We start from the raw sequence: 12,308 nt of genomic DNA on the forward strand, positions 1-12,308 counted from the left end.
TAGATTTTCCTCTTTTATACCCTTTCTTGCCAGCCACGCTGTGGAGTACTTGGACGCGTGTGATGGAGCATTGTCCTGCATGAAAATCATGTTTTTCTTGAAGGATGCAGACTTCGTCCTGTACCACTGCTTGAAGAAGGTGTCTTCCAGAAACTGGCAGTAGGACTGGGAGTTGAGCTTGACTCCATCCTCAACCCGAAAAGGCCCCACAAGCTCATCTTTGATGATACCAGCCCAAACCAGTACTCCACCTCCACCTTGCTGGCGTCTGAGTCGGACTGGAACTCTCTGCCCTTTACCAATCCAGCCACGGGCCCATCCATCTGGCCCATCAAGACTCACTCTCATTTCATCAGTCCATAAAACCTTAGAAAAATCAGTCTTGAGATATTTCTTGGCCCAGTCTTGACGTTTCAGCTTGTGTGTCTTGTTCAGTGGTGGTCGTCTTTCAGCCTTTCTTACCTTGGCCATGTCTCTGAGTATTGCACACCTTGTGCTTTTGGGCACTCCAGTGATGTTGCAGCTCTGAAATATGGCCAAACTGGTGGCAAGTGGCATCTTGGCAGCTGCACGCTTGACTTTTCTCAGTTCATGGGCAGTTATTTTGCGCCTTGGTTTTTCCACACGCTTCTTGCGACCCTGTTGACTATTTTGAATGAAACGCTTGATTGTTCGATGATCACGCTTCAGAAGCTTTGCAATTTTAAGAGTGCTGCATCCCTCTGCAAGATATCTCACTATTTTTGACTTTTCTGAGCCTGTCAAGTCCTTCTTTTGACCCATTTTGCCAAAGGAAAGGAAGTTGCCTAATAATTATGCACACCTGATATAGGGTGTTGATGTCATTAGACCACACCCCTTCTCATTACAGAGATGCACATCACCTAATATGCTTAATTGGTAGTAGGCTTTCGAGCCTATACAGCTTGGAGTAATACAACATGCATAAAGAGGATGATGTGGTCAAAATACTCATTTGCCTAATAATTCTGCACTCTCTGTATATGCGATTTGATGAAAAAGCCTTTTCATCAAACCGTATATACTTTTGTGAACAAAAATAACATCTACAAGGAAGGAAGTACTTACCTGCAAGAAAGGTGCAGAAGCGGTAGCGAATCACCTGTGCAGAGAGTGGATTTAAGGACAGAGATTGCAGGAAGTGGCATCTTGAGAAAGACCCAGAAAGGGGTTGAAACGCGTAGAGGACTTACCTGCTATCGTTTGTGGATATTTAACAAGCAAAGCTGAACCGAACTCTGCGTACCCTGGTGTACTGAAGTGCAGAGGATATTTTGTGGATACAACCGTGGAAACAAACACTTGCGCAAGTGGTCACCTAGGATCCGGAAACCGGGTGAAGTCACTCACGGGACTTTCGCTGACTGATATCCGAAGGAGTAGCCGGAGTGTCGGGCCAGGTAAGGAGACCGTTGGCAGACACTTGAAAGGAGGTAAGAGAGCCTCCCGGCTCTGTTCAGTATATTTGACTGCCTATACTACTGAGAGAACGGCAAGGAAGGGACTTACACCACCTTGGGCTCTATTTCAAATAGAGAGTGACTGAAGGTTTAACGGCTTCTTTCGGGGGCACTTACCCAAACGTCTTAGATTTAGAGTATTTACTCTAACCCACAGTGTCATTCTGAAAAAATTTTTTTGGGGGGATCCCCATAATAGACAGTGAGATTAGAACACCAGCTATTTTGGTGTTCTCCAACAGCTATATTGTGTCTTTGATATCAAGAATCTGATATGCGGTATGAAGTGTGAATGATTTAACCGGTTTTGTTTTATGTATGTTTGAGTGTTATATGTAATTTATGAATTTTATCTGCTGATTTGATTTTTTAACGGTAACTCTGATGTAGCATCGATAGTTTGTATTTTATTGAATTATCACAACTTCATTAAATTTCACTTTGATTTTACTTTGATATTAATTATTGTATTTATATATATATTAACGGACACTTTGTTTTAATAGGATTTTCTAGGGCTGATAACGATACTGTTAACTTAAACTCATATCTATATATCCTACAGCTTATATAGCGCCTCCTATATCCACCACTTTATGATTTGTATTTTTTGAATTGTCTGGGGAGGAGACAATTACCATAGTGAGGATAAGTAGGTTTTTGGTCTAGCGCTGTACCCTATCCCTGTTTGTCATACTCACCTGTACCCTGTATCCCTCAGACACATCACACACATACACTCACCTGTGCCCTGTATCCATCAGACACATCACACACATACACTCACCTGTACTCATAGATCATATAAATATGGTCACAGTTTAGCACTGCACAACGAAGTTGTAATATTACAATGCTCCACATATACACTCACCTGAGCCCTGCGTCCCTTAGGCACATCACACATGTACATTCACCTCAGCCCTGCGTCCCTCAGGCACATCACACACGTACACTCACCTGAGCCCTGTATCCCTCAGACACATCACACACATACACTCACCTGTGCCCTGTATCCCTCAGTCACATCGCACATGTACACTCACCTGTACCCTGTATCCCTCAGGCACATCACACACGTACACTCACCTGTACCCTGTATCCCTCAGGCACATCACACACGTACACTCACCTGTACCCTGTATCCCTCAGACACATCACACACGCACACTCACATGCACCCTGCGTCCCTTAGGCACATCACACACATACACTCATCTGCGCCCTGCGTCCCTCAGACAAATCACACATTACTCACCTGTACTGATATTGTCACCGATTTCCTGCTTCAAAGCATCCAGGTCATTAGTCTGTTCAGTATTAAGAGTGACTTCAGTCTTAATATCACCTGCATAGATCATATAAATATGGTCACATTTTAGTTTTTTGGCACTGCACAAGGAAGTTGTAATATTAGACACACGCACGTACACTCACCTGTGCCCTGTATCCCTCAGACACATCACACATGTACACTCACCTGAGCCCTGTATCCCTCAGACACATCACACATGTACACTCACCTGTGCCCTGTATCCCTCAGACACATCACACATTACACTCACCTGTACCCTGTAACCCTCAGACACATCACACACATACACTCACCTGTACTCATAGATCATATAAATATGGTCACAGTTTAGCACTGCACAACGAAGTTGTAATATTACAATGCTCCACATGTACACTCACCTGAGCCCTGTGTCCCTTAGGCACATCACACATGTACACTCACCTCAGCCCTGCGTCCCTCAGAAACATCACACACGTACACTCACCTGTGCCCTGTATCCCTCAGGCACATCACACACGTACACTCACCTGTGCCCTGTATCCCTCAGACACATCAGACACGTACACTAACCTGTGCCCTGTATCCCTCAGGCACATCACACATGTACACTCACCTGTGCCCTGTATCCCTCAGACACATCACACATGTAAACTCACCTGTGCCCTGTATCCCTCAGGCACATCACACACGTACACTCACCTGTGCCCTGTATCCCTCAGACACATCAGACACGTACACTAACCTGTGCCCTATATCCCTCAGGCACATCACACATGTACACTCACCTGTGCCCTGTATCCTTCAGACACATCACACAAGTACACTCACCTGCACCCTGCGTCCCTTAGACACATCACACACGCACACTCACATGCACCCTGCGTCCCTTAGGCACATCACACACATACACTCACCTGCACCCTGCGTCCCTCAGACAAATCACACATTACTCACCTGTACTGATATTGTCACAGATTTCCTGCTTCAAAGCATCCAGGTCATTAGTCTGTTCAGTATTAAGAGTGACTTCAGTCTTAATATCACCTGCATAGATCATATAAATATGGTCACATTTTAGTTTTTTGGCACTGCACAAGGAAGTTGTAATATTAGAAACACGCACGTACACTCACCTGTACCCTGTATCCCTCAGACACATCACACATGTACACTCACCTGTGCCCTGTATCCCTCAGACACATCACACATGTACACTCACCTGTGCCCTGTATCCCTCAGACACATCACATACGTACACTCACCTGTGTCCTGTATCTCTCAGGCACATCACACATGTACACTCACCTGTGCCCTGTATCCCTCAGACACATCACATACGTACACTCACCTGTGCCCTGTATCCCTCAGACACATCACATACGTACACTCACCTGTGCCCTGTATCCCTCAGACACATCACATACGTACACTCACCTGTGCCCTGTATCCCTCAGACACATCACATACGTACACTCACCTGTGCCCTGTATCCCTCAGACACATCACATACGTACACTCACCTGTGCCCTGTATCCCTCAGACACATCACATACGTACACTCACCTGTGCCCTGTATCCATCAGACACATCGCACATGTACACTTGCCTGTGCCCTGTATCCCTCACACACGTACACTCACCTGTACCCTGTATCCCTCAGACACATCACACACGTACACTCACCTGTACCCTGTATCCCTCAGACACATCACACACATACACTCACCTGTGCCCTGTATCCCTCAGACACATCACATACGTACACTCACCTGTGCCCTGTATCCCTCAGACACATCACACACGTACACTCACCTGTGCCCTGTATCCCTCAGACACATCGCACATGTACACTCACCTGTGCCCTGTATCCCTCAGACACATCACACACATACACTCACCTGTGCCCTGTATCCCTCAGACACATCACATACGTACACTCACCTGTGCCCTGTATCCCTCAGACACATCACACACGTACACTCACCTGTGCCCTGTATCCCTCAGACACATCGCACATGTACACTTGCCTGTGCCCTGTATCCCTCACACATCACACACGTACACTCACCTGTGCCCTGTATCCCTCAGACACATCACACACGTACACTCACCTGTGCCCTGTATCCCTCAGACACATCACACACGTACACTCACCTGTGCCCTGTATCCCTCAGACACATCACACATGTACACTCACCTGTGCCCTGTATCCCTCAGACACATCACACATGTACACTCACCTGTGCCCTGTATCCCTCAGACACATCACACACGTACACTCACCTGTGCCCTGTATCCCTCAGACACATCACACACGTACACTCACCTGTACCCTGTATCCAGTGGAGCAAAACCGTTAACGTTACCCTTAGTGTGACCTTGTGCACAATCATCATCAGAGACATGACATTTTCAGATAGATTCAGAGAGAATACAATGTTAAATGACTTTCCCATTTACTTTTATTATCTAATTTGTTTTGTTCTCTTGGTATCCTTTGAAAACAAGAGATTGAAGAAAATTAGTTTAATAAAAGTAAATTCTAAAGTTTTTTAAAATTGTATTATCTCTGAATCTATCTGAAAACGTCATGTCTGTGAAAATGATTGCGCACAAGGTCACACTAAGGGTAAGGTTAACGGTTCTGCTCCTCATTCTATTTCTGAATCATGAAAAAAAAATTAAGGGTATCATGTCCCTTTAACGAGGCTGACATTTATTTAGCGCATCCTATACTTTGAATGAAGAGCACAGGATTTGCTACTAACGCTCATATTACATTGGCGACATAAGTGTTACACTCGAGCACATTACAAAATAGCACTGGAAACGTAGTGCTTTTAGAGACCTGAAGTAAAATGTAAAAAACAAAACTTTCATGATTCAGAGAGAGAGTTATTTTATACAACTTTTCAATGTACGTCTGGTATCAAGATAATGAAGCAAATGTTGTTATCTTTTGTTAAAGGAGAAGCAAAGCACTACCGGGAGCTAACTATACACATCTGCTGAGCCAATGACAAGAGGCATACATGTGCAGACAAACATCAGCTAGCTAGCAGGGCATTGCTGCCCCCTGAGCCTACCTAGGTATGCTATTGAACAAAGGATACCAAGAAAATACAGAAAATTAGATAATAGAAGTAAATTGCAAATTTGTTTAAAACTGTATCCTCTATCCGAAGCACAAAAGTTTAATTTTGACTTTACTGTCCCATTAACGCCTGAATATATGCGCAATAAAACACATGTATAGTATATTAGAGTAAAGTATTTCAGTCATAGTTATACATATTTAATACAAAAACAAGGTTTATCATAGAAATAAATGTTCTAATAGTGATTTAAAGGGATATGGTCTAAGATCTGATGCACAAAGGTGTATATGTATGTGTTTTATTTATATGTGTACAAATATACAGAAGTCTATGCAGAAAGGGACTCAGCGAGGTCACAATAAACGACCTCCAGATGTTAGCGCCTTAGACTTTGGCTCTTCTGATAACATTTTTCTTTCAACTTGTAATATGAGTACAAGAATAGGAGCACTATAGATATAACTTGAGTGGAGTTAGCACTCAGCAGTGCTTATATTTTTGTGCTTCATGTGTAATCTAGCCCTTAGTTATTCATACATGAGCTGCTCACTGACCTGTGTCTGCTGTGTAACCATCTGAGAAAATATAACTGTTATTTACATGAGGCAAAATGTCACATCACAGAATATTCCCTTTACTTAACCCCTTAATGACAGACGTACCCTGTACGTCTGTGGTCTTTTTGGGTTTAACTAGCGCAGCTTCGCTGGAGGCAAGACCAGCACTATATCTAGCAGATGTTTAAGGGTAGTGTGTTAATTAGTGCAAATCACCTGTACCCGTATTGATAGGAACTTCATCCTCCTCAGTCTTCACGTGATCACACACATACGGTTCTCCTCTGTACTCAACTGCTGAGCCATCTGAAGGCATCACATCCATACGGCCTGTACAATAAGAATATACATGCATATGTGTAAGTTATTTGTAGTGCTCATGGGATGCATCAATTTCTCTCTCATTATATATAATGAAAAATCATGTGAGAACGCAAAAAAACATAATTTAAGTAAGAATTTACCTGATAAATTCATTTCTTTCATATTGGCAAGAGTCCATGAGCTAGTGACGTATGAGATATACAATCCTACCAGGAGGGGCAAAGTTTCCCAAACCTCAAAATGCCTATAAATACACCCCTCAAGACACCCACAATTCAGTTTAACAAATAGCCAAGAAGTGGGGTGATAGGAAAAGGAGCAAAAATCATCAACAAGGAATTGGAATAATTGTGCTTTATACAAAAAAAATCATAACCACCATAAAAAGGGTGTGTCTCATGGACTCTTGCCAATAAGAAAGAAATTAATTTATCAGGTAAATTCTTACATAAATTATGTTTTCTTTCATGTAATTGGCAAGAGTCCATGAGCTAGTGACGTATGGGATAGCAAATACCCAAGATGTGGAACTCCACGCAAGAGTCACTAGAGAGGGAGGGATAAAAATAAAGACAGCCAATTCCGCTGAAAAATTAATCCACAACGCAAATCAAAAGTTTTAATCTTTATAATGAAAAAAACTGAAATTATAAGCAGAAGAATCAAACTGAAACAGCTGCCTGAAGTACTTTTCTACCAAAAACTGCTTCTGAAGAAGAGAAAACATCAAAATGGTAGAATTTAGTAAAAGTATGCAAAGAACCAAGTTGCTTCTTTGCAAATCTGATCAACAGAAGCTTCATTCTTAAAAGCCCAGGAAGTGGAAACTGACCTAGTAGAATGAGCTGTAATCCTCTGAGGCGGGGAGTTACCCGACTCCCAATAAGCATGAAGAATCAAAAGCTTTAACCAAGATGCCAAAGAAATGGCAGAAGCCGTCTGACCTTTCCTAGAACCAGAAAAGATAACAAATAGACTAGAAGTCTTCCTGAAATCTTTAGTAGCTTCAACATATTTCAACGCTCTTACCACATCCAAATAATGCAAGGATCTCTCCAGAGAATTCTTAGGATTAGGACACAAAGAAGAGACAACAAATTCTCTACTAATGTTGTTGGAGTTCACAACTTTAGGTAAAAATTTGAACGAAGTCCGCCAAACTGCCTTATCCTGATGAAAAATCAGAAAAGGAGACTCACAATAAAGAGCAGATAAATCAGAAACTCTTCTAGCAGAAGAGATGGCCAAAAGGAACAACACTTTCCAAAAAAGTAATTTAATGTCCAGAGAATGCATAGGCTCAAACAGAGGAGCCTGTAAAGCCTTCAAAACCAAATTAACCCCTTAAGGACCAGCGACGTACCCTGTATGTCACTGGCCTTTTTTTGGGACTTGATTGTTTTAAAGCACGGTCTTGCCACCAGCGTTGAGACTGCTCTATTCCACAAAGCCTGCTAGAGGGAGGGCATTAATAGTGTGTTCTTGCTAGACTTGTGCTATTATGTCCTGAAAAAACCCTTAATGACCAGTGACATACAGGGCACATTGTGGTCATTAAGGGGTTAAGACTCCAAGGAGGAAAAATGTATTTAATGACAGGCTTGATACGAACCAAAGCCTGTACAAAACAATGAATATCAGGAAGTTTAGCATTTTTTCTGTGGAACAGAACAGAAAGAGCAGAGATTTGTCCTTTCAAGGAACTTGCAGACAAACCCTTATCTAAACCATCCTGAAGAAACTGTCAAATTCTAGGAATTCTAAAAGAATGCCAAGAGAATTTATGAGAAGAGCACCATGAGATGCAAGTCATCCAAACTCGATAATAAATATTTCTAGAAACAGATTTACGAGCCTGCAACATGGTATTAATCACTGAGTCAGAGAAACCTCTATGACTAAGCAATAAGCGTTCAATTTCCATACCATCAAATTTAATGATTTGAGATCCTGATGGAAAAACAAACCTTGAGATATAAGGTCTGGCCTTAATGGAAGTGGCCAAGGTTGGCAACTGGACATCCGAACAAGATCCACATACCAAAACCTGTGCGGCCATGCTGGAGCCACCAGCAGCACAAACTATTGCTCCATGATGATTTTGAAAATCACTCTTGGAAGAAGAACTAGAGGCGGAAAAATATAGGCAGGTTGATAACTCCAAGGAAGTGTCATGCATCCACTGCTTCCGCCTGAGGATCCTTGGACCAGGATAGGTACCTGGGAAGTTTCTTGTTCAGATGAGATGCCATCAGATCTATTTCTGGAAGCCCGCACATCTGAACAATTTGAAAAAACACATCTGGGTGAAGAGACCACTCTCCCGGATGTAAAGCTTGACTACTGAGATAATCTGCTTCCCAATTGTCTATACCTGGGATATGGACCGCAGAAATTAGACAGGAGCTGGATTCTGCCCAAACAAGTATCCGAGATACTTCTTTCATAGCCTGAGGACTGTGAGTCCCACCCTGATGATTGACATACACAACAGTTGTGACATTGTCTGTCTGAAAACCAATAAACGTCTCTTTCCAATAGAAGCCAAAACTGAAGAGCTCTGAGAATCGCACTGAGTTCCAAAATATTGATTGGTAATCTCGACTCTTGAGATTTCCAAACCCCTTGTGCTGTCAGAGATCCCCAGACAGCTTCCCAACCTAAAAGACTCGCATCTGTTGTGATCACGGTCCAGGTTGGATGAACCAAAGAGACCCGTAGAACTATACGATGGTGATCTAACCACCAAGTCAGAGATAGTTGAATATTGGGATTCAATTATATTAAATGTGATATCCTAGTATAATCCCTGCACCATTAATTCAGCATAAAAAAATCTGGAGAGGTCTCATATGAAAACGAGCAAAAGGAATAGAGTCCGATGCTGCAGTCATGAGACCTAAAACTTCCATCCATATAGCTACTGAAGGAAATAATAGAGACTGAAGGTTCCGACAAGCTGAACCCAATATAAATTGTCTCTTGTCTGTTAGAGACAAAGACATTGACACAATCTATCTGGAAACCTAAAAAAGGTGACCCTTGTCTGAGTAATCAAGGAACTTTTTTTGTAAAAATATCCTCCAACCATGTCTGTGAAGAAACAACAGAAGTGAATCATATGAGATTCTGCAGAACGAAAAGACTGAGCAAGTACCAAGATATCGTCCAAATAAGGAAACACTGAGAACCTTTGAAAAGATTCCTAGATCTGTCGCTAGGCCAGAAAGGAAGAGCAACAAATTGGTAATGCTAGTCTAAAAAAAGAGAATCTCAGAAAATGAAAATAATCTGAATGAAACAGAATATGAAGATATGCATCCTGTAAGTCTATTGTGGGCAAATAATGCCCTTGCTGAACAAAAGGCAGAATAGACCTTATAATCACCATTCTGAAAGATGGTACTCTTACATGACAATTCAAAAGATTTTCTCTCTTTGGGACAATGAATAGTTCTGAATAAAACCCCAGACCCCGTTCCTGAAACAGAACTGGTATGAATACCCCAGATAACTCCAGGTCTGAAACACACTTCAGGAAAGTCTGAGCCTTTACTGGGATTGCTGGAATATGTGAGAGAAAAAGACTTCACAGGCGGTCTTACTCTGAATCCAATTCTGTACCCCAATCTAAGGAGTTTGGAACTAATTGAACCAAACAACTTTAGAAAAATCTTAACCTGCCACCTACCAGCTAAGCTGGAATAAGGGCCGCACCTTCATGCGAATTTGGGGGCTGGCTTTGATCTCTTAAATGGCTTGAATTCATTCCATTATGAAGAAAGCTTCCAATTAGAAACATATTACTTGGGGAAGAATTAGGTTTCTGTTCCTTATTAAGAACAAAAACGGTTATAAGCTTAAGATTTACCCTTAGAACTTAATCTTGAGGCAAAAAACTCCCTTCTCCACAGTAACAGTTGAAAGTATTGATTCCAACTGTGAACCAAATAAATTATTACCTTGGAAGGAAAGAAAATAGAAATCTGGATTTAGAAATCAAATCAGCATTCCAAGATTTAAGCCACAAAGTTCTTCTAGCTAAAATAGCTAAAGACATAGATTTAACCTCAATTTTGATAATATCAAAAAATGGCATCACAAATGAAATTATTAGCATGTTGAATCAAGTTAACAATGCTAAAACAAATCATAATCCGATACTTGTTGCGCTAAAGTTTCCAACCAAAAAAGACGAAACAGCTGCAACATCAGCCAAAGAAATTGCAGTCCTAAGAAAAGGACCTGAAAATAAATTAATTTTCCATAGATAAGATACAAGTTTCCCATCTGAAGGATCTTTAAAATAAATACTATTTTCCATAGGAATAGTAGTACATTTAGCAAGAGTAGCGATAGCCCCATTAACTTTGGGGATCTTTTCCCAAAACTCCAAACTAACTGCTGGCAAAGGATACAATTTTAAAACCTTAAAGAAGGAATAAAAGAAGTACCAGGCCTATTCCATTCCCTAGTATTAGGAACTGGAAAAAAACCTCTGAAGTAACCACCGGAGGTTAATAAACAGAATTTAAATGTTAGCTAGCCTTAAAATCAAGAGGACTAGTCTCCTTAAAGGGACAGTATACACTCATTTTCATATAACTGCATGTAATAGACACTACTATAAAGAATGAGATGCACAGATACCGATATAAAAATCCAGTATAAAATGGTTTAAAAACGTACTTAGAAGCTTTCAGTTTAGCTCTGTTGAAAAGGCAGTTGGAAAGCCCACTGCAAGTGGGAAATAAGACACTCCCCCCCCTCCCCCTTCTTTTGCATATGAAAAGACCCTTTACACAAACAGGAGCAAGCTGGAGAAGGTAGCTGACGGTATTCAAATAAAACTTTGGGGTTTGGTTAGGAATCTGAAAATCAGAGCAATGTTCTTTAAAAATAAGCAAAATTATACATTTAAAAAAAAAAAAAAAAAACTTTATGGGCTTTATAAATAGATAATCTACAAAACATTTATGCAAAGAAAAAATGAGTGTATAATGGCCCTTTAATATCCAATACAATCAACACTTTATCAACAAAGAACGAATGTACTCCATTTAAAAATAAAAAAGTAGATTTGTTAGTGTCAATATCTGATGAAAGACATTCTGAATCAGATAAATCCTCATCAGAGAAGGATAATTCAGTATGTTGTCAGTCATTTGAAAATTCATCAACTAAATGAGAAGTTTAAAAAACACCTTTATATTTTATTAGAAGGCGGAATGGCAGACAAAGCCTTCTGAATAGAATCAGAAAAATATTCTTATGAAGTCTTAAATAATGCCAAAAGTTTGGCGCCAAGTATGACGCCCACAACTGACAAAATATTTTTTGGCGCCAAAAACGTCTGCAACAAACACCAGCGTCATAGATGACGCAACCACGTGAAAAAACTCAGCGCCAACTAAGACGCCGGAAATGACGAAATTACGTCAACAAACGTAATTCTCGCGCCAAAAAAGTCTCACGCCAAGAATGACGCAATAAATTATAGCATTTTGCGCTCCCGCGAGCCTAACAGCCCGCAATTTAGAAAAGAGAGTCA

This window comes from Bombina bombina, chromosome 4 (genome assembly GCF_027579735.1).
Source record: "Bombina bombina isolate aBomBom1 chromosome 4, aBomBom1.pri, whole genome shotgun sequence".
NCBI lineage: Eukaryota > Metazoa > Chordata > Amphibia > Anura > Bombinatoridae > Bombina > Bombina bombina.